The sequence below is a fragment of the Molothrus ater genome (genome assembly GCF_012460135.2).
Source record: "Molothrus ater isolate BHLD 08-10-18 breed brown headed cowbird chromosome Z unlocalized genomic scaffold, BPBGC_Mater_1.1 matZ_random_MA35, whole genome shotgun sequence".
Lineage (NCBI taxonomy): Eukaryota > Metazoa > Chordata > Aves > Passeriformes > Icteridae > Molothrus > Molothrus ater.
Window position 1 is genome coordinate 683,975 of NW_023416471.2, and position 23,849 is coordinate 707,823.

Here is a 23,849-nt window from a genome sequence, read left to right on the forward strand (position 1 = left end):
GGACTTACTGTATGTGGGTGTTGGGGTTCAGTGTTGTCTGTAGACCTCAATCTCCACAGCTGTACTTGAAGTGAAAAGAAGACCTACTGAGCAATTAGATTTTCCCAAATGTGAACATATCAATAAAAGTGCCTAGGTACAACTTGTTAATATTTTACTTTATTGTATCTATTTCAGGAGTATAGTCCTGTCTCTTTCTGGTGTTCATTTTTGTAGCTTATCCCTCTGTTTTACATACAGCAAATTTACCCAGGCAGTAGATGTTCTTTTAAGAAGGCTAATTAAAGGGATGCCTAGACTTAGAGAAATAGGATATTCCAGGCCTGTAAGGGGAGAAGGTTTGTGTGGCTGAGACAAACAAACAAGGTAGCTTGTTGAGAACACAATTGTGCTGCTGCTTTGCTCCCCCCTTCTGCCTTTCCTTGAAGATATTGATGATGGTGGTGGCCGTTCCAGAAGTTTTTGCACAGTGGTCTCCTCCTCCAGCATTGCAATATCAGAAAACATGTGTTTATTGTGAAGATATGGGCAGGAATAAACAGTATCTGTAAAAAGAAAATTGTGGTAGCATTCTGCTATTAAAGCTCTTTCTGTGAAAGCCTTCTAAGATTGCCCAGTCCGAATGTTTGAAGTGGAACTGGTGCTAAGTAAGAGATTTGCAGAGATTTTATAGTAGAAGTACATGAAGTAATTAAAATACTTTTCTGTATACAATTTCTGTATAATATTATATATTTCTCTATATTTATAATAAACAATTCTGTATTATTTATGTGAGTGTGTTTTTCTCCGTGATATGACCAAGTTCAGGAACCAATGATACAGAGTAAGGACTTGCTGCTGGAGTTCTTTGCCTCCTTTTTGCCACTGATGTTGGTTGTGATAAGAACTGTTGCTCTGTTTTGGGAACATGTCACTATAGAAAATTAGAGAAACCTCCCTCATTTAGTTGCAGCTGTACATATATGAAATAAAACACAATAAGTCTCCTAATTCAAAATATTTTCTAATTTAACTTGGTGTTTGTTATCCCTTACATTCCATAATACTAATAGTATGGGTTTTTAGGTGTAATACCAATTTAGTGTTTCCTGTTTTGACAAATATTATTATTATTATTATTATTATTATTATTATTATTATTATTATTATTATTATTATTATTATTATTATTATTATTATTATTATTATTATTATTATTTTCGCAATTTTTTAACTATGTGGTAAATGTTCATTACTGTGTAAGCTGGTACCTCTGCAGCTTGTTTAGCAGGTAGACAGTTAAAGGGCATATGCCCAGATTTCCATGTGGAGGGGAGATTTTATAGAAACTCATAGGATTGTTTGGGTTGGAAGGACCTTAAGGATCATCTTGTTTGAAATCCTGTGCAGTGGACTGGGACACATGCAATAGGCCAGGTCGCTGAGAGCCTCATCCTGGTCTGAAACACTTCCAGGGACTGAGCATCCATGCTGTCTGGACAAGCTGTGCCGGTGCCTCACCAACCACATATCATATCTAAACATTGCCATATGATATCTGAATATACTCTGTTTCAGTTCAAAACAATTTCCCCTTGTTACTAACAGAACATGTCCTTCTAAAAATGTCCCTTTCCACCTTTTTTGTAAACCCCTTTTAGTTACAGGAGGATGCTGCTATAAGGTCTCCCTGTAACCTTCCCTGCTCCAGACTGGACAGCTTATACTAAACTCTCTCAGCCTGGCTTCAGAGGACAGATGCTCCAGCCCTTATATTGCCTTCTTGGGTAGAGGAAGAAATTTGTGGAAGAGTGCCAGGAAATAGATTGAAATCTCTCTTACTAAAAGCAGGACTTCATAATATGCTGTGATTGAGCTACTCTTTGATTCTTTCTATTGCTGTAGAAATGAGAATCTGGAATGACTCTGAAGTGTTAGTATAATGGTCCTAGAAGTTTAGGTATAAGAGGAAACCATTACATGTGACCTCAAAAATTATGTCAGGATGGTTCTTCTACATGCCATTGCATCATTATTTGCAGCCTTATTCTGTGCTGACATCCTAAGCTTGTGCCTGTTCACAGACATACAAAAATAAAATTACTGCTCATTGTGGTTTCTTTTTTTTTGTGCTCTTAAAACCAGACTCTAATCAGCTCAAAGAAATATTAGGAAGAATGAAAAACTGTCATCTGGTATGTTTAATCTGCCTCCAATACCTGTCTCCCTACTTGATGTCTAACCTAAATTGGTTCTTTTTCTGTAGCAGTTGCAGGAGGGATGTTGTATATATCCAGATCCTGACAGTATTAGCATTCCATACTAAATTAAGTTACTCTTCGAGAACTGGACAATGAAACTTTTCATTTTATTTCGTTTTTAAAGCAGTCAAGTGAGTTAACTAGAGATTAACAGAAAGTAGTGGAATTGGCCCAGACAAATACTTCTACCTGAGATTCTAGTTGGAAAAAACTGAGACAGTCATTTAGCTGCTAAATGCAAATAACTGAGGTGTTGGATTTATTTGATTTATTTATTATTACATCCTCTGAGAGGTTGGATGTAATTTACTAGATCTGCAGCTACTGTCTGATCCTCCCCAAAACAGGACGGAGATTGTAGGAACTGTGTTTTGGAAAAATGTCACTTTAAAAAGGCTGAGTGTGTCATCTAGCAATTTTAAATTGTGTGTGTTTTCATTTTTATTTTTTGTAATTATATTTTCTACTCAATAGTCAGAAGTTTATTGCTTTGAATTTAAAGCAAGTTTTACATTCAGCTTCAGGCTGATGTGGGTTTTTTTTAAGCTATTAACTTGGAAATTAATTTGAGGTAAGGTAAGCACCTTTAGATCTTGTATATCTTGGTTTTAGAAGAAGTTTCAACTGTTGATACTGCTGTCAGCTCTTTTGACTTGGGTTTCTTAACAGGAGCTACCTTGATTGTAACATCAGTTTCTAAGGGGGAGTTGGAGGGTACAGTCTTCTGCTTTTGTTGAACGATGATTTTCAGCTGCTCTTTCTCTGTATTTATGCATGGGTGAGTGCTGTTAGTGTCCATTGGACACATAATACTGGTCTCAACACAGGATCAACAGTAGTATGGCTTTCTGCATTCCTGCATATAGCAGAAACTTGAGTTGCTTTTGTGATAAAGGCAAGTCTCCAGCTGTTTTTTACTTCTGTTCTTTCTCTGAAGTCTATGTAGCATTATATACAAGAAGATACTGGGGTGGAGGGCAATGCACTATTGCTCCTTAGATCAATGGTTTTGAAACCATGTGTGTACAGAAAATTTCCTATGAAGAGCAGGTGTGTGAAGGATCTGAGGAAATTTGCACTTGAGCTTGAAAAGGGAGCCATGAAATGTGCTTTTTTAAAATAAGAGTGCAAAATTTGGTTGGCAAGACCAAATGATGTCTAGTTGTAAAAGTGGTTGGCCCAGTACTGTTCTTAACCTACGCATCTGATGATCAGAGCTTTCAACCTAAGTGTGAAAATCATAACTTCTTCACAAGGGCTTGATTAATGTTAGAATTGAAACAATGACATTGATTAAAAAAATCAGTTTATGGTCGCCTTTCTAGATACTCTAAACTGAAGGAATCCCAGCTAGCTCTGTAATTCTGATTTGATTGTTAGTCACGTGGTTATTCTTGAGTTTTGAGAAAACAAATATCTGCTGAGCTATTTGTGTGCAAAATGAAGAGATGGTAGTTCAATTTTCTGGAAAACAGCCAAAATAATCTTATTCAGCTGTCTTTGGGCCATATCATGGCACTGCTAGTAATATTTCCCAGAGTTTTGTCCTTCCTAACTAATCTACTGACTAATAGTCATTGAAGTTGAAAGAGACATGATACCAGGATAAACACTTTTTTTCACAGCATGTCAGTTTATATTACGCCTGAGCTTTAGTATTAGCTGGACTTTAGATTTCATTGTGAACAGTGTTTTACCCTCTAGCGCAAAAGAACGTTCTACACTTAAAGCTCTTCCGTGACTTGTGGAAGATAATATCTCAATGTGATGGTGTCAATGCATGCAAATAGAGAAAACAGAAGTGCTTATGAAATTGCTGCCTTGACATTATTGCTTCTTGACATCTGACTCCTGACAGATCTTCCAGATGTTAGATTTCAATAATGAATTCAAGCTATGATACTTGTAATTTAAAAAGTTGTATCACAATTAATAGAATCAGGATTCAGTGCAGGGGTTTTTTCTGGGCAGTAGCACACTCACTGCCTCTGTGACAACGTTCATTTCTTTCTGAGCAAATGGAAACCTAGTATCACAAGCCTCAGGAAGTTGTTAAAGCAATTAAAGGCTTCTCTTTCAGCACATCGCATGGTTACCATAGTATCCTTTGCCTCAAAGCCTTTACTGATGATGTCAGTATGCATACAGGGGCTGTTCACAGCATCTACATGAAGATTATTTGGCCTTCACTAAAGATCATAAGCATCTCTCCATACATTCTGTTATCCAGTGTTATTTTAGTAATTAATGAGACTGGAAGGTAAGTGAGTGTTGCTTCATATTGAATAGTTTTTATGTATCCTCACACTGAAGTTTGTGTTGCTTTTTTGTTTATTCTGTTGCATTGTTCACTAAATGCATGAAGTATGTTTTAGATGAACCAATTGCATAGCTTCGTGTAATTTAAATGTAATGACAAAGTCAAGGTAACTTTCATGAATATAAAAAAAGGTAAAGTAAAAATCCCTGAAGTAAACCAAATTGATTTATTATATAGTTAGAAGGTTTTTACAAATTAAAATTTGCAGAGAATTATTTTTAATCTTAAGAGGATGAATGAAATTATGTCATGGGGAGTATTACCTTAGAGAAAAATGTTCACTTAAAAAAATTTATTATTATAACAAGAACTCAGCAATTAACACCAATCTCATATTAAAAAAGGGCTTTGATGTTGCAGGAAATTCTACATTAAGGTGGTATGTATTGCACAAGTCCATCATTGTACCTCTCTCCCCTGCATATACAGTATGCAAGTAACTTTTCTTAACCTGTACCTGTTTTCTCTCTTTTGATCATAACATTGGCTTATTTAGACACTTAAGTCTGTTTTGGGGAAAGGGGGCCTCTATTGACGTCTCTTAAGGAAAATGCTTAATATGCACCGACTCATTTGACAGTTTTAATGCTATTAATTGCAACAGATGTGATGCATTAGAAGAATAGGAAAAACAGTCTAGTGACAATACTGTGCCTTTTGAGTAGCCTTAATTCCTTGTGGACTGAGCATTTTTTTTTTTTTGCTTTCTAGTATAGAGATATATGTGATCTTTTTTTCTCTCTCTTGACTGTCTAGCTATTAGTTTGGATAATAATAGAAAAATAATAATACTTTAGATAAACTGATAACTCCCCTTCAGATTCTGATGCCTATTAACTTTGAATATTTGACGCTTAAAAAATAAAGTCTGTTTATGTATGTAATACAATTTTTGATTGTTCGCAGTGTCTTCCTTTATGGCTTTAGGAATTGTGCTTTTCTGTTTTAGCTTAAGAGGTTAGACTAGGGGGATTTTGCTCATTCTTTTTTTTTGGTTGTTTTTTTGTTCACTGTTTTTTTGTTTGATTGGTTTTCAGTTTGGCATGTTAGACACACAAACTAGTATGTAATCCATGTTTCTTTAATAAATGTCTACTACTACATGGTAGTAGTTTGGAGTTGGGTGCTTCTTTTCATGTTTAATAATGGGTTTGATTTTTTCTTCCTCCCACCAAGTCTTTTGACTCCATGTTTGGGTTTCACATTCAAACAGTTCATTACAGAAACAGGGTTTCTGTTTGTTTTTTCACTATAATCCTGTTAGGTCATTTGTAGTGGTGCATGTTTGGGTGCACTCTGAAGATCTTCCATTGTAGTGGTGTCATTAATCATTGCTGCTTTCTCTGTTCTGAGCAGAAAACAAGCAGGATTACAGGAGGATTGACGGGAAAGGATAAGAATTACTTTAAAGAAAGAAACATGTTTTTTTTCAAATAATATTGTGGTACTGACCTATAGGAAGATATGACAGAATTAGAGCAAAAAGAGTATCAAAAAGATGAATATGAAGAGAGAGATAGTTACCTTAAACATGGGCTGAAGGAGAAGTTCTTGAAGGAAAAAAAAGACTTGAACAGGGTTAATTGGGAATTCTTTCAGTTTCTATTATTTAACAAGAGAACAGATTAGAACATTATCTAAGGTAAAGCTAACAGTTTTTGAGGATGCTAAGTTAATTCAATGTTGAAAAGAGTAGTCTTGCTCTCCTGGTGCTCTTTTCTCTCTACAGCAGGCATGGGATGCATTTGTTTAGTGGGTTGATGCAACACAAACCTAGTCTGTAGCAAAGCAGAGAGATTTTCCAATGGCAAGATAAGCCCATTCCACTGGAATCTGTGGACTCACAAAGTCTGTCACAGTAGACAAGACTGGTTTAGTTGCTCTGCAGAGCTTTAGCTTTGAGCACATTCTGCTGTATCAACTTAGCCATAAGTACAGCTGAAAATCTGTGCTTAAAATTGTGGTGGGTTTTTATGGAGTTTAAAATCTCCCTGTTCAAATACAACTGTGAGAAAAAATAGCTGGTTGGCACATGAGATTTTGTGGTCAGTTTCTGAATATTTTCCCTGATATTTAGGGAAGTTACTATTCAGATAGACATCCTCGACAAATTTCTGACTTGTTTGAACAAGGAAATTGAGTTCAAGACCTGACACTAGTGATGTGCTGGTTTTAAATTAGGACGTCCTCCCCCTCTACCTCCCTCCTTGCCCCATGGCTGGTCAGTGTACAATGATACATGTGTTTTGTGTGCATGGTGGGGCTTTATGCTTAACCTCACCGTGGTTGGAGGTGGGAACTGAGACCACCTTACCTTTCTTGGTCTGCATGATCTGGCCAGATTTCTTCCAGCACAAAGCTTTAATCATTTTTGCATAGTTAAATATTTAAAGCATGCAGCTCATCTTTGTTTGCACAGAAGTTAATAATAATGGAGGAAATGCATAGTCTTTCAGAATCAATAAAATTTACTCAATTGCATTCTATCTCTTCTGACATTATTTGTACACATGCATGTGGAATGGGGCAATGAAGGCTCTGTGTTTTGCCTGGTATTTCAGTCAATAGGAGAAAAAATGTGCCATAATCTTGCTAGAATTGGCTTACAAAAAAGTACCTAATATTTTTGTTCTGACAAAATGTAATTACTGGTAGATAAGCACTCATGTATTTCTGTAAGATTGGATAATTTAATCAGGAGTGTTAAAAATATAGAAAAATCCATAAGTAACTGTGTAACAGCTGTGTCCTTTTTGTCTTTTTTTTCCCTCCACATTATTCCAAAAATCATGCTTCATCTGTGCCCCAGAGATACAGGGATCCTCCTCTGTAGCTGTATGAAAATGAAGAAAAATCTCCATAATATTTTGTATCTGTTTTTGTCTAAGTGCTTTTTTTTTTTGTCTGGAACCAAATACACATGTTTGTTTAAATCTGTGTAATAATAATAATTATAAATCAGGTGGAAGTGTTAGATAGGAAGAGCTGACATTCTCCTGAATGGATTTCCAAAGTTCAAGGCTTTTATAAATACTTCCATTCCATATTGACTGGTAACTAGCATATTGATTTCCAAAAATATATTCTCCTGTTCTGAAAATATTGCCTTCTGGTGGTGGGAATATTGTCATATGCTGTGATATGAATATTTTGTAGTGACAAGTGGCTTAGACGATCTTTAAGAGAAAAATACTATAAAGCTAAATATACAACAAAAATAATAGTGTTCTAAGAAAAACTTTTTAGCATTCTCTAGAGCTTGTTAGTCTGAATTGGCTGGTCTGCCTCTGTCTCTGTACAACGTCTAATTCTGGAGAATTTTTAAAAACCAAGAGAATCCCTTGATAGTATGTAGTGTGTTCTACATGTGGGGAAAATGAGGTTTCACTGGTACTTTTTTCCTTAGAATTTAATTTAGAGCATCTTCATTTGTACATGCAGAAATGTATAGGTTCTGTTGTGTTTTTCAATCCCCCTATTCCATGCCCTCCAAGTTTTAGGATTTTTTAATGTTATATTGGGTTTTTTCCCTGATTAAGTGTCAAAATTTTGAAGCTTTGTGATTGTTTTGCCTTCTTATTTTCAATCTCTAGAGTATTTATCTCAAGAATAGGAGCAGTGTTGTGCATCTAGAAGAGCATTAATTTATGGTTCAATAAAATAGTGTTTGTGAAAAATGCCAGTCACTTGTTTTAAAATTTTCAAAGTCTAATAATAATAAAATGGTTATAAAAATAGTTATAAAAATTAGAGCAATAAGATTTTGGACAATCAGAGTTAGGACAAGAGAGGACAATAAAAAGCAAAGGAATACGGATTTCCGGGTGCTTTCCTAGGGCAATTACGCCCTGAAAAGCACACATGCTAACAAAAGATTAACCCTTAAAAGCAATAGCCTGTTGCATATTCATATATCTCATACATGATGCATAAATTCTTTTCAAACAAAGGGTATTCTCTGGTTATTGTCAACTTTTCCCCCTTGTTGGCTCCTCAAAGGCAGGAAGGAGTTGGTCTCTTCTGATAAGGAGGCAATAATTCTTCTCTTGGGGATTTAGGTGTGTTGCTGTTCTTTCTGTGCGAAGAATTTCTTGATTATCTCATCCCTTTCTTGAGCTAGTTAAAAAAGTATCTTATATCACATAGTTTCTATTTTAACATTATGTTATAACTTAAAACTATATTTACCACACTACTTTAAAAATACAGTAATACTAATTAATACAACATAGCCCATATAGTATCTGCAAAGAGGCTGTCATGTAATATGTACTTTTCAAGTTTTGTTCCTAAGTTACATCATGTGTTACCTCAGGCTGTAGGTGAGGGTTTGTCTGGTTGGTTTGGGTTTTTTTAACAGTGCTATTTTTATATTAATTTATATGCACTAGAATTAGTATTGAAGTAAATTACTTCAGTTGGAGGTGTTGCTGGAGTCTTGGCTGAAAACAACATACCTACTTCAGTGAAAGCTGCTCATTACACTGGACCTGAATCTTATTTTCAGTTTTCTGCATGTAGATCTGTAAGCTCTTTGTGGTGGGAGAGGCTAGGAGTCAAAAGGGAGCTTTAAGTCTAGAACTCAGCCAGTCCATCTGGTTTTCTACAGGACTGAAAGTCTTGGACCTTCCTGCAAGGTTTCAATGTATGACTTCCATTACTTGCTGAGACAGTCTAGAAGTGTTTGTCTTACTTTAGAGCTGAGTGGTAGAAGTTGGCTGGTGAATCCTGTTATTTGGTGTAAGGAGTCTTACCAACTTTTCTCCATACAATACACCTGAAAGAAGTTTTAGTGTGTGAGAAGCAACGTGGATCCATCACTTGTGAAGAAAGGTAAGACTCCTACAAGAAAACAGAACTGTTACAACCACTGTACTATTTCTAGGGTGTTTTCTTTGTTTGTTTGTTTGCTTGTTTTTTCTTTAACTAAAAAATTAACACAATTTGAAGGTTGTAGTTTATTCCATAGTGCTTTCTTAGAGAAATCTTTGAAGAAGTGGTATGTGTATTTTAAGGGAAAAAAGGAGCAAGTTCTTCAGAAAAGGACTGTAGAACTGCAGTGTTGCCACATTCTGCTGTTTAAAGAAGTCTATACAGTCCATCAGAAGGAATGTCACAGTACAAATTTCCGAGGTTTTCCTAGAAAATCTGGATTAAATCTGAACCTCTGTGAAGTACTCCAATTAGTGGTATGCCATTCCTCCCTTTCCCTTTTGAAGAAACCTACCTGTAAATGGGAATGCCTCAGGAGTTCCCTGGCTGACAGCTCTTTGAGTTTAGCCTGACTGCCAGCTCAGGTATTCACTGCTGTAGACTTTTTGGATATGGTAACTGTTCAGTGAATAACCAGACTAGTGTGGAGTGCTTTTTCTTAGGCTAATCCTGGGCCACATAGATGAATTCACAGAAGAATCCTGGAACAATTAATCAGTTTGTCTGAGTATGAATCAGTGCGGTTTTGCAAAACTGCTAAAAATAGTAGCTGTTTCCTCTTCCACACTGACCAGATTCTTAAGGAGTGGTGGCTTTGCAGGGGAGATAAAAGAGGGTCATTTGGCACCATCAAAGAAAAACAGGAACCCAACCAGCTAAGCACATCCTATTCTATTAAAGACGCAAAAGGGAGAAAGACACTTGGTCCCAAACTTGTGATTTCAGGAAATCTTGGAAAGAGGACTGTCTGGTTTCATGTATATTTCTGTCAAATAGCAAATTATGTATCTTGTTTGGGGCAGTAAAAGAATTGTCACCTGTTTCTTTCATTCTAAGAAGGTGATATGTGGCAATTTCTTTGTTTTAGGAAAAACTTGAGTTTGCTTTAATGCAAATTAGTTTTTCAACTCATCAGGCTAAAAAATAAAGAAAAATCACAAAACAGTTCTGTTCTTGAGAGCTAATTAGGCTTTATAAATGCATTCTCTTTCAATTAGAAGTAAGTTTGAAAGTGTATTTTTATTTTACTTGTTGGTTACAGTGGCTCACCCATTAATAGAAGTTACCTTGTAAAAACTACAAGTGGTAAGTATTTCTGTTTGTCTGTAACTAAAATGAGATATTGTAATTGGGAAAAACTCCAGGATAAGATCTTTGAATTGTCCAGTTTAACTGTGGCGTGTACTTTTCTCTGGTGAGCTTTATTGAGGGCAGCATGTCTTTGCAAGAACTGATGTGATGATTTGTTGCCGGCAGTGCTCTGGTATGGGTAGGCTTGATTTTAGTTCTTGACATAGTTACAAGAGGCCTTGCATAAATGTGCACTGTAGTTCCCAATTTGTAGTGAATTAGCTACTGCCTTGTATCATGGAAGCACTTGTGAATTAGTCTCTTAAGGTATATCTAAATAGTGTATAGGGTATACATGGTACCCACATTCATAGAGAAGTATATAAAGAGTTCATTGTTAATTTAGCCTTAAGTGTTAATATTCTTCATTGTTAATGTGGCCTTAAAAGCTTTATTGGTGAAGTTTAGAGAAGAATGCTTCAAAAAGGAAGATAAATACTCAATTATAATATTTTTTTTTGTACTTGAGTGTGAACTATAAGCTTATGTTTTTATTTTATGCATGAATGAGAGTTTAAGAGGGCATTTTTAACATCCACTTTTACAGAAAACTGTTATTTTCAGGAAGTTGTTAAACTTTTATTAATATTTCAGTGTTTTAACCATTTCCTCTGTAAGCAGTACCCTATGACTACCATGGAAAACCTCCTTTAGTTAAAGGAGTTTTTATCTTTCAATGTTGCATAATTGTGGAGCCATTGGAGGTGTAGTGGATGTTTTTGCTATAATAATTAAAACACAGATGGAGCTTGTAGGTGAAGTAGGTCTTAGTGGCAGTCAGTATTACTCGGTGCTGAGCATGAGCTAACAACAAAGCAACCAACTAAAAAACCTCTTCAGTGAAGTCAGGTAGCTGCCAGAAAGATGAAGATATGTCTGTTGTCTTAGAGGTACCATACACAGACAAGCATTACAATTTTTGTATGGGATGCAGAAGAGGGCATGGGAAAAAAATAAGTGATTTCTCACTTTTAGTATGATTAGTTATAGCTATCAATGAAATGCATTTTTGGGAATATTCTAGTAAGATTGTTTTGAACAAGAAAACAACCTTTTCTTTCTGTATTTAAAAGTTGGTTTTGCATCTCATATATAAATAGATAAATGTTTGTGTTCTGCTGGCAGATTTGCATTATAAAACCTTTTTTTCAAAAGCAAGTTGTCAGATTTTAACTTGTTGATTTCTTTTATGGGCACTATTATTTATGTTCTAATTATTAGTTTGTACAACATTTTGACTGACAAAACTGAAGATAGGGCTGCCACCGAATACCTGGTTCCCCACTGTATTTGCAAATGGATCTTTAGTATTACTTTGTTGTTTAAAATCAACCAGTGCTTATCAGGAAAGCAAACTTCAGATACATGCTGCATTTATTTTCAAACAGCATCTCAAAAGAGCAGTTGTGACTGATGTCTGTTTGCTTAAATGTCTTTAACTGGGTGGGTAGGAAAGCGCATAGTGCAAATAGGCCTTTTGGTAAATCTGTTTTCTGCAATGCATCAGCAGTAGCTGCTAAAGCCCCCTGGAAAGCTGTCAGGCATTCTGTTTCATACTTGTCAGTGTCATGATGAAGGAGAGAAGTACTGGTTTTTGGTCATGTAGTGCTAAATATAGCTTATTTTAACACAGATCTATTTTTTGGTGGTGTTCGTCACTTTTTTGTCATTCTCCAAAAGCAGCACAATTATCAAGTTCTATCAGCCCTCTCTGATTTCTAAATAACTTAAAGAAAGTGGAAGAGTTTTTCTTTGCAGTTTAATGCCAAATCAGACTTAATTCTCTTTAGCTGAAGTACAGTGCCAAGACTGATAAATGATAGAGGAGTTTTGTCATCTGATACAAAACACTTGTGAAAGTACAGTATAAGTAATGAGAGATTATATAGAATTGTCTGTTTTGAGAAAGGGATGAATAGGAAAATTTGAACATGGGGGAAAGCAACAGATTGTAGAAAAAATTCTAAATTTACTAGAAAATGCTTGTTGCATCCTCTGTTCCTGTCTTCCCCTTTAAAAACCTTAATGGTAATTTCATATAAAGTATTAACATCTGTCAAAACTGTTTAGCAACAAATTTGAGATGGCACAGTAACTAGCCGTGAGGTTTTGGGTAAAGTTCTTGTGTGGTGAGCATGTGACAAGGAAATGAAGATCACCTTCCATCTATCTATGTTAAAAACATGTGAAGAGTTCATGCAATTAAACAGCATTAGGGTTTTTTTCTCTACTAATTTTATCCTTCCTCGCACAGCCATTCTCCTTTGCTTCTGTAAACTAGACCTATGTATGGAGCTGTCTCCTTACTTGAGTCCCTTTAAAAGGATCATAGAGTCAGAATGAGGGATAAAAGAGTCTGTGGTGTTTCTGACCCATCTCGTAATAGTGACACTGATGCCTGCTGCTTCAAAATTGCTTCTTTCTACTTGTTCCATGTAGTTTGCTATCCTTCATCAGGCTCCCTATAGGAAACAAAAGCTATGTGATACATAGGGGGTTTTTGTTGATGTATTTTGTACAGTTACAGTGCTAATAGATAGGGCCTTTATGATTGAAATCCCATGCAACTACAGTGCAGCTGTAAAGTGTGCAGCTCTGGCTCCTGGCATCCTGGCACAGCTTGTCTTGCAGTGCTTGGGGAATTTCTGTGCCTGCTGCCTTGCAGTAACACAAAAAAAATTCAATCCTATTGCTTCAGGTTACTTATATAGAGGAGGCAAGTGGTGCATACAGCCCTAAGCTGGGAGTTAAACTGCTAGGTGTGCTCTGATGGCTCTCTACGACTACCTGAAAGCAGGTTATAGTCAGGTGCCTGTCAGGCTTTTCTCCCAAGTAACAAGTGATAGGACAAGAGGAAATGATCTAATGAAAGGTGTGGTTAATTTCTATATCACGTGGTAGATGTGGAATCTTTACCCATGATACACAACACCATTTCTTCCTCGAAGGCTTTAGCTAGAGATGGCATTTATTAACTGTATTCCTGGCCTTTGTTTTCCTCACAAACACTGTGACTTAAAGTAAATCATTACATAGTCATACAAAGGTGATTGTAAAAATGTGTTATCAAAAGAACCTGGAAGTGCTTACTAGGCTGATATGAGTAGCTGTTGTATGAATAATCCAGCTTTGAGGAGAGAAAATTGGCATTGAGTTTTCAAGCCTTATTTTCAGAAGAACACATATACCTAAAATCTATAAAATAAGCAAACTGTTGGCTAACACTTTGCACTGTCCTCTACTTTGTATCCAATGATTATTGGATACAAAGTAGAGTTTATACCATGGAGTTTCAGCCCTGAAGCCCCCACCATATCCCAGTTTCCAGCTTCCTCTCTAGTAACCCCTTGAGTATCTCTGGCACACGTTTGTATTTCATCATCACAGAGCAATTCCAACTTTCTTTTTCTTGCCTTAAAAGATCCAAATTTAACTTTGCTTGGGCATTAGTGAGTCCTTTATTCAGAAGACAAGAATGCTGACCCTCAATCCCTATATTGCTGTACCTGCCACTCTCTTCAGCAGGCATGTTGCCAGCAAGCACTGGCACGTCTATGGATTGCTGTACCAGATTGTGTCTTCCTGTAAAGATGTCAGTACAAACAATTTTGCTGAGCAGATAATTTGAAAGGAGATACCAAAACCAGGTTTCTCATCTGGATTTTTATGACAGTAGGTTTTTATGGGTTTTGCTTAAAAACTAGCAGAAATTATTCTGCTTTTGATGCAATTTATAAAACGTATACAGAGGCTACCCAAACCCCACCAAAAGTGTGCTTGAGTAACAGACGTATTGATATTATCCCTTCCTGCTGCTAAAGTCTGATTCAAAAGTTGGATGTCTACTTCTGGAGGATAAAAGAAGAAATCTAAGTAAGCTGAGTCACTGAGGCTGCCACCTTTGGTAAGAGCAAACAGCTATGTTTGGAAAAGAGCTGCATGTCACCACACATGCAGCCCTATCTTGTGGAAGGGTTTGAGGGTACCCCTTTAATAGAAAAGGGGAAGGGAAGCATGAGTTGTGATTTGGACCTGAGAAAAAGACAAATTTCTTCTTGCTGGTGTGGAGGTTCTGTTATGTAAGTAGTATCAACTACTTACACTAACACTTAAAATGTCTTGATTGTAGCTGAAAAATGCTGTGACAATTATACTGTTTCATGCAGAATTACTGTCACTCTTTATCATTTGGTCACCTGGCTTCCATCTTTGACTTTAGCCTTGATCTCCACTTCCCTGTGCCATGTTCTTTAGTAGATTGATTTCAAGCCTGAATTCCTGGAAGGCAGCTTGGGTAAAAACAATGGATTTATGGTGTGTTTTTGGAACTTACACACTTAATTTGAGAGTTAATGCAGGTAATCTCCAAGGTGAGTTTGAGTATGTATTATGTTTCCTGCCAAGGGATCATACCCTAATGCTTTCATACACACTTAAAAGAGTATCAGAATTGGAACTGATGTGTAACACTATAAACTCTTTCTCCCATTTCCATCATGGTTGGATTTTTTAGATCCCCTTTATTGTAGTACTACGTTATTTTTATTTTACATTGATTTGTATTGTTGGCTAGTGAAATAACCTGTCTTATACTAAACTGTCAATGTAATCCATTGGGAAAACAGTCTCAAGCATTTCCCCACTTGAGATCATAATAGAGTTAAAAACTTCCAACTGTTCTCAACAACAGAAGTAGGTACTGACTTTGTGATAGTGTGTTTAGTCTGCTGATAGCTGACCTGCTTCTTCATTATCATAAACTGGGAAAATTTTTTGTACCAATTTCTTCTTGTATTTTACACCAAAATGCATTTAAAAGTCTGCTTTCTTTCTGTATTTCATCAATGGCTAAGGAGGACTTATAATGTGACAATGAAACATTTTTGTGAACAATTTTTAGTTGACCTGAAAAAATATTTATCTTTGGAGTTTTTTTTACTTTAGTCTCAGATGTCTTCCTGAATACTTTAACTGCTGCATCTCTGGAATTGGTTGAGATTCAGTGTTTGGGCCTCAAGTTGAATAATTTACTTGTGAGTAAAAATGTGTCTGAAACAAAAAGTAATGTAAGCTAAGTCTATGTAATATTTTATATACCACTTCAAATTGAATGTTTTGGAGAATTCTCTGCTGATCTTTTTTCTTTTCTTGCAAAAAAGCATATTTTTGATCCAGAAAGAAGAAAATTTAGGAAAACAAAACAGTGTATTTATAATTTACAGAGTATTAGACATATTAAAAAATTGTGTCCAGAGTATTGCATCCAAAAGTCCTATTCAAAATATTGTCTGCTATTTCTATATAGTGTGACTTTTGTATTTTCTGTCCTCAACCCACACCTCTCACCTCCTGATAGCTTTCACCTTATGTCAGAAAAATCAGTCCTGTTGAATGGGGAACTGGGAATGGGGGATTTGGGCCTTCTTGCTAAAGAAACTGATGATGTGATCTAGGAGGAGCTAAAATGCTACTCTGACAAGTTATTGCATGCAAGTAGGTGAGTGAGTGTTCTATTTGGAAAAATTTCTAATAACCACTGTAATGTATAAGAAATCTTTAAATCAACTGTTTGTACATTATCAAAAATTTGTTGCTATTAATGTGTTAATTTAAAAATATTTCCTTGTACTAGTCTAAAGCTTCATTTTTCTGCAGGTTTATAAAGTTCACTAATGTGAGATGTTTGTAGTTGAACTTGACAAAATATGAACGCGTATAAAAGAGTTTCTTCACAAATCTGATTCTGGAAGGACAGTCTCATCTCTAGTTTGTAGATGTTTCATGCTACTGCATTAAGGAGCAATATTAAAATGTATTCTTAATATTAATTAAGAATGACAATTTTGTACAAATTTTTGATAGTGAAGTAGTTTTCTTAGCTTGTAACTGGACTAATGTCACAATAGTTTTTCTGTATGGGAACTTGCTTATTAAAAAAAAAACAAGCAAAAAAGTGTATGTTATACTACAAATAGAAGTCATTGCCACATTTTCTTACAAACATACCTGTGTGCTTATGAGTTGGTGGTTATGTAATTTGGCTCACAACCAGGTTTCCAATTCATATGTTCATGGATGAGTCTTTTCACATATGTTGCAACTGAGTTAATGAGATTTGACTTGCACTCATCTGAACAAATCCCATGTCTTCTGATAGGCTATATTTTTAAGACTATTCATTATTCAGTGTTATGGTTGCTTTGGTGAATCTGACATAAAAGAATTGTAACCATTTCTGAAGCGTGGCTTGCTGGTATTTTGCAGGGGGCTTGGATTTCCTTCCACATGCTATTTAGTTTGGATAGCTGACTGTTGATTTTACACACCTCCTTTCTCAGATAAATTAAAATCTTGCTCCAAAACTTCATTTTATCTATGAATAAGAAATATTTATGTCATGCATCATATTTTTTGGTATGTCAAAGGGATTTGTCCATGGGCTTGCAGTAACTATGATATCCTTTCATAGTTTGTGATAATGATTTTACTTTCATTGTTTTAAAACCATTAATCATGCTGTTGTCTTTAATAAGATATGTTCCTGTCATCTTTTGACAAGCCCAGAAACATGGTGGATCTCATTTGTTCTTCTGTAGAAGTGTTTGTTTTGTTCCCTGTTTTGGCTAGGAATTCATGTACTGGCTGAGTACTAACAAGTTTTATGTTACTACTTACAGAATTTGTTGGAGTAGCAAAATATTGTGACACAGGGTACAATAATTTTTTTTTTTAAATTTTAAAATCTGGGACTCAAGGTGGGTATTTTGTGTTTTCGTTTTCATCGTTGCTATTCTTGCAAGAGTCACAGAATAACAGGTTGGAAGGGGACCTTAAGGATCATCTGATCCAGCCTTCCTGACAAAAGCATGGTCCAGTCAAGACCACCAGCACCTTCTCCAGAGGGATCTTAAAAGAGCCCAACATGGAAAATCCACCATGAAATAAACACGGGCAGGAGACCTTTCTCCTTTTTAATGCCTTTTTAAAAGTGATCAGCTCGGGTGGGGAGAACCGACGGGTCCACACTCACGCCGCCGCTGCTCCCAGGAGTGACTCAGAGGAGGAGGAAGCGTGCAGCTTTGTCCACTGGTCTGTGGGCAGAGCTGGGGGTTCCGTCCCCACAAGAGATTCGGGAAATTCCCTGCATTTTGGTTCAACATTAGAGGTCCTCTGTCTAGCCGACATCTTTTGTTTAGGGTGAGGGGTAAAAAGGGTCTTAGCAGATACTAGATTCTGTTCCTCACGTCTAGTCAAAATTGACTTTGATTCGTCAATTTTGTGTTGGCTCGTTGTTTTTAGCGGTTTTTGGCTAGGTTTGGTGAGGGGTCCTTCCCGTTGCATGCTGGTTCCGAGGTCATTTGCGTGATAACTCTGAGGTCTCCTCTTCACTGTCCGGGTGCCATCCTCCAGGAAGCAGCAGGGTGTCACTCGACAAAAGGTGGAATTCTTAACCACAGGTAGTTAATGAAAACGACTCAACCACAGGTAGTTAATGAAAACGACAGGTGATTACAATAATAAACAGTTAGAACTCCACCCTGGCAGCAACTGGCCCAACCTGTTACCTCTGCAACCTTTTAAAACAATGGGCAGCTTTTCTACTCATAACACACCACATCTGAGGGGTGATATTTCAGGGGCTGAATGTTCTCATTATGATAAATGTTCTTTTGCTGTCCAACAGAATCTTCCCAGGAGTAATTTATATCCACTTCTGATTGTCTTTTCCTTGTGAAAGGGGAGTCTTCTTCTTTGTAGGCCCCAGTAATAAGAATTCCTGGAAACATTCTTTTCTCAAGGGTGAACAAGCCTGATCCCTGTTTGCCAGCCCTGGTCCTCGTGGTTGCTTTCCAGGGCTGTTTTAATCCCCGCAGACAGTCCTGCACTTCCCCGGCCCCCCTGCCTGCCCTGCCCTGCTGGGTGAGCATTGTGCGAAGTGTTCTGAGTGTTTCCCTTTGTCCAGTTCCAGCAAAGGCCAATCTTTGAAAAAGCACGTTTTTCTCTTTCTCTGTGGGATGTTGGTTTATGGTTTGTCTGTATTGTTATTGTTAAATAAGTAGTTGAATATTGTTAAGCAAGCTAGCAGAAAAATTAGTAAAAGATCCTGTAAGTATAGGTTTCTCTCTTTGCTACTTGTATTCTATATTCCTAGTGATAAGGGACAGTCATTTATGTCCAGTTAGAAGAGTGGGCTATTCTGGAGGAAGGTGGAATAGACATATGAGGGTGCATCACAAAAGTTAACTGCACCTTCTAAGCTGCTTTGTTTAGGTGGTTTTTAGCTCTGTTCCATAATATGTAATCTATAAATAGAATAAATAGTATTAGGAGTAAAGTGGTAGGGGTTCTGACCTGGCCTGTGGTTAAAATTATCTTTGAAAGATTTCTTCCTGTGATGTTCAGTTTTTTGCTGTTGTCTATGAAACTGCCCCATTCCCTCCTCCAATAGCGGATCGATTCCCAATAAATTCTGTATTTTCAAATACTTCCTGGCTCACTCTTTCAAAGGAAGTGTTACTTAACAAACACTTCCTAGAGAAGTATACTGCCATGCTGGCATGCACAAGGTGCTTAATGACAGACAAATCACCAAGGAAAACAGTGTTTTTAGTTGCTGTTTTTTCAGCTAATCAAAATAATCACTTGACAGATGGAATAGCACAGGAAAGAGACTGCATTCTGAACCAAAAGGCAAAAAACATAAAATAATTACCTATTTTTTTTTATTTTCCAAATTAAAAAAAAAAAGAAACTTAATATATCTCCCTACATATTTACCATTGTTGTATGTGAGGGGTAACTCACTTGCAACACCAATATAGAGTCTGTAATAGTGGTCATAAGCAGTAGGACAAATACTGATTCAAAGAACTGAGTCCTTTGCCAGTCAGGATTAAACCATAACAATATGAAGAAATTTCATTATAGCTGTTGAATTATCTTCCATTTCTTTACCTACAGTGGAATTCAAGAGTGCAGTAACAGGTACTCAGGTTAGGAAAAAGAAACTTTTTTTTTTTCTGTTTGCTATTGGACGTTTCTGGTACATCTTAAAATTAATTTTAATTTTCAGTGAACAGTGGTTATGCAATGAAAGCTAAAAAATCCAGATTGGGTTCTAGCATGTTCCAGTTTTTCTTGCCAATATCAGCAAGGCAATCTCTGTAGTAAAATGTAGCGCTTAAGGTTTTTGCTTTCTGAAGTCCAGAAATCAATAAACCAGTCTTCTTAGGTTCTGTTCAAACTGTGTGTTGCAGAAATGCTTTTCATCGGAATTAATTTCAACAAATTAGCTAAGTGCAAGCTAAGTCTTAACATTCTTTAACCTGAAATCATGGTCATTATGCAGGAGTCAGAAAACATAAAGCTTGAGGGTTTTGCAGAGTGGTGTAGGAAGGGCAGTATGATGATTAATCTTATACCCACATCTGTCAGGACTTTGTGGAAAACAGTAATAAATCAGTATCAAGCAAAGACATTGCTTCATGTATTCTGATTTTAACCAGTTCTGTGCAAGATTCTATTTAAAAACTAAAAAGAGGCTTACTGGTCACAAATCTTTGGAAAAAGTGGGTGAAGCGTAGTGATCTTCTAAGAATGAGAACAGATGATCTTGCAAATCTTTCTGATCTGAGCTGGCAGCCTCATACAAGTTGCATGATTTTTACGTAGCTTTAAATTACATTATAAACATCAAAACCAAGTCATGCTGACATGAAATCTAGCTCTACCCGGTTCTGAGGAACTTTTGTCTACAGCAAAACTTATAAAAACTTTCTTCCTGTTTCATTGCTTTTATTGATAGACTGAACTTGTGTGTGTGTGTATATATAGAAACTAAATTGTAGGCATGTGAAATCTAGTTAGGTTTTAACATTGTTGAATGAGAATTGCATTCCTCTGTGTGTGTGATGTGGTTTTGCTCTTTGTGCAGTTCTTCACTCTCAAAGTGCAGCTGTCTCTGTGCAGTTGTCTGTCACAGAAAAAGATCTTGTTTCTTAACATTTATGCATTGATTTGAAATAATTAATAATTTTTGTGGTTCATACTTCAAGTGAATGAATGTGTGTCTATCAACAGATTTGTCATAAAAATTTTTACTTTATTTTTGCTATAAGGAAACTAGTACTGTTTTAAAGTTTGGAGTACTTACTTGCAGAAATCTTCTACAGTTTTTCTGTCTAATAGGTGTTGGATCTTTAAACAGTGAAGTATGTCTTTAATTTTTGGCACTTCTGAGGACTTCCTCATGTAGTATGAAAGATTTCCTTCAATAGTGTCCTTTCTTCCTTTTGTGTTCAAAGGATTTTGTGTTCAATCTGATTTCCTTTCATTCAAGGATAGGTCTGCTTTTAAACTGCTGTGAGTAACACTGGCAGTAATGTATTTCCTTTAGCTAAGGAAAATTAAAATTTGAAATTAAGATAACTTGAAATTTCTGAAATTACTGAACACACCCTGGGAGAGAGAAAATACATATATGACACATGGCTGTTGACAATTTTTGTTTTTTTAAACAGGCAAGATTTTCAGAGTGAGTTAAGTCCAGTGTTACTGAGAAACAGGAATTACCAGTATGTCAATAAGCTTTTAAAATTGCACTTTCCATTGCTCTCACATGTGGAAATTAATTGCATAAATAGTTTTATCATTTTAATAGTTTTTGTTATGCTGAGGGAGAAGGTACTGTAAATTTTACATACATTTTCTTGTCTCTCATACATACTTTTGACTGAACAATTAAAGGAGGTAAAAGAAATGGGAGGATGTTCTTCCTCATAAGTCAAATCCTGATGTTGCATGCGACAAAGCAGACAGAGTTACTGGAAGGTTTTAGATTTAAAGATTTTTCTGCCCCTGCCATTTATTGAACAGGGGATGAAACATAATTTGAATCACCTATGTTTTGAAAACAAGAATTTCTGTAAATACTTTTTTTCTTAATTCCAGTGTCCAGAAGGAATAAGCTGTCCTGCCCAATTTTGCCTAGTTTCAATTTCATATACCTTTTTTCTACAAGTATTTGTCACATTTATTTGGGGATTGAGTCTAAAATTTAGATATTGGGATGGTTATCCTACAATTTTTCATGCATCATCTTTTCAGTCCTAGTGATGTATAGCTGAATAGCATTTTCCAGGGAAGGACACTTGGTTGACTTTACTCTGGAAATGAGCAAGCTTGACAATCCTCCTTCATGCTGCAAGAACCAGACTAAAACATGTTACTACAAGGAAATTTTATCAAGTGGTTGTAGAGAGCAGGGAACATATTCACGGTAGTTTAGACACTCATGCTGGTTATTTGTTTTCCCCTTCATGGTTTTTTTTTTTTGGCTCGTTTTGTGTTATGGAGATAGCAAATAAACAAAACCAGTTGTGATTTAAGGCTGGTGAGCATGTCAGCACCACATAGATCCTCTCTCCCTGGCCCCCAGTGAGCTGGGTAAGACAGTCGCAAGAAAATGAGAAAGCTCAATGGGTTGAGATGAAGGCAGGATGAAGACAGATGAAAACAGCAAAAGCTGCATGCACAAGCAAAGGAGAATAAGGAATTCATATCCTCCTTGCCATTAGCAGGTGTTCATCGCCTGCAAGAAGTAGGGCTCCTTCACCTGTAGTGGTTTCTTGGGAAGACAAATGCCATCACTCCAAATGTGCCTGCAGTCCTACTTTATGTGGTTTGGAATATCTCTTTGGCCAGTTAGGGTCAGCTGTCCTGACTCTGTCCCTTCCCAACCTTCTCACTGATACAGTGGTATTACAAGCAGGGAGGGCCTTGGCTCTGTGTAAGCACTGCTCAGCAACAAAACATCCATCTGTTTTCAGTGCTGATTTGCTTACAAATCCAAAGCATAAGTCCATCCATATAAGCTCCTTGAAAGAAAAAGTCCAGGACAAAATCAGTACAAATTATGCCCACAAACCCACACTCCATCCCCAATTCCATACTGTTCATATTGTGCTCAGGTCCCATGTTATCCAATACATCCTTATTATCCTCACCACCTACACACCACTTCCTGTCTTTTGATGTATGCACAGATCCTTCATGTATGGACCGCCCTTGTAAAATGCCCACAGATGTTCACTGAGTTCATTCAGTCCATGATTAGGAGCTTCATCTGTTCTGGTGATTGCTCAGGACAGAGAGGTGGTGTGTTGTGGGGAGTTACTGGGCAGAGAAGTCAGGTCAGGTCACAGCTGCGCTTCTGCTGCCTTGCGTGAGGCACGTCTGCTGCTCGTTGAGGTAGGTCCTTTTATAGGAATTCCTGTAACATAAAATGCAAATCATGGATTACAACAAATTAAAGGTCTTTCCATTAAGTCTCCAACCCTTGCCCCTTTGGAGCAGGCCATACGATCTAACATCCTCCCCTTACCCCTGCTCCCATGTGAGGTCCCTCCTGTAGGGTATGGGATATAATTCTTCAAGAATTGGTAAAATGTGAGTCCTCTCCTTAGCTACAGTCTTTCCAGATGAAACTTCTCTAGTGTGAGCTCCCTGCAGGGCCACTGCTCCTAATGGGTGTCATGAATTGGTGATTTAGATTGTTTAATGAACCACTGTCAAAGGGTTTTAGCAAAAGCGTTATTAATAAGATGTTGTAAAACTGTGAAGTACAGCTTGGTGCCAGAGTTCACTCTATTACTGTGTGGCCCAATCATTTGAACAATGATTCAAAATTACCAGGCACAAATCAAAGTTAACCTTCTTCCAAGGCTATATGCAATATCAATCACTTAAAAAAGACCTATCTTTGGGAAAATGGCCTCTTTACTTCAAGGAGCAACCTTGAGAGGCCACCCAAGGGAGATCACTTCCAGGCTGCCTGGCAAGCAGAACTCAAAGAAGGCTCACTTAGGCTGTCATATTTATGGAATAATGTGGTTTTCTGATAGTCAAATCGTGTACACTGGGACAAGTATGCATGAGACTCCTTGTGCCCTTAACTTCCTTTGTTCTGTGACAAATGATCCTTGGAAAAGCCACTTGCTATTCATTTTTTAATCGCATGATCAGTGTTCCAAGCTCATGAGCCTGGATGCTCACTGGGTCACTCTGCTCCTCTGTGGGTTTTCAGAGAACAGATAAGACTGGAGTTCTTGGCCCATTAATGGCTCAGATCTTTATCTTCCCTTGACCCTGTACTGTTTGGCTAAGGGGACACGTGCATCTGTCACAATGGGTCCCTGTCCACAGGCCACAGCACCTGCCAAGAG

General features: G+C 36.9%; 1 protein-coding gene across 6 annotated transcripts in view; it reads left to right on the plus strand.

The window, feature by feature from the left end:
• Positions 1 to 23,849, plus strand: part of PAM (peptidylglycine alpha-amidating monooxygenase) — a 109,757-nt gene that overhangs the window by 15,623 nt on the left and 70,285 nt on the right. Inside the window, exon 1 of one of the 6 annotated variants that reach the window (XM_036402698.2) lies at positions 4,488 to 4,503. The exons of the other annotated variants lie outside the window; for them this stretch is intronic. The gene's annotated coding sequence lies outside the window, so the exon portion shown is untranslated. Of the gene's footprint in view, positions 1 to 4,487; positions 4,504 to 23,849 lie in introns of those variants that run through there. 6 annotated transcript variants of the gene reach the window in all.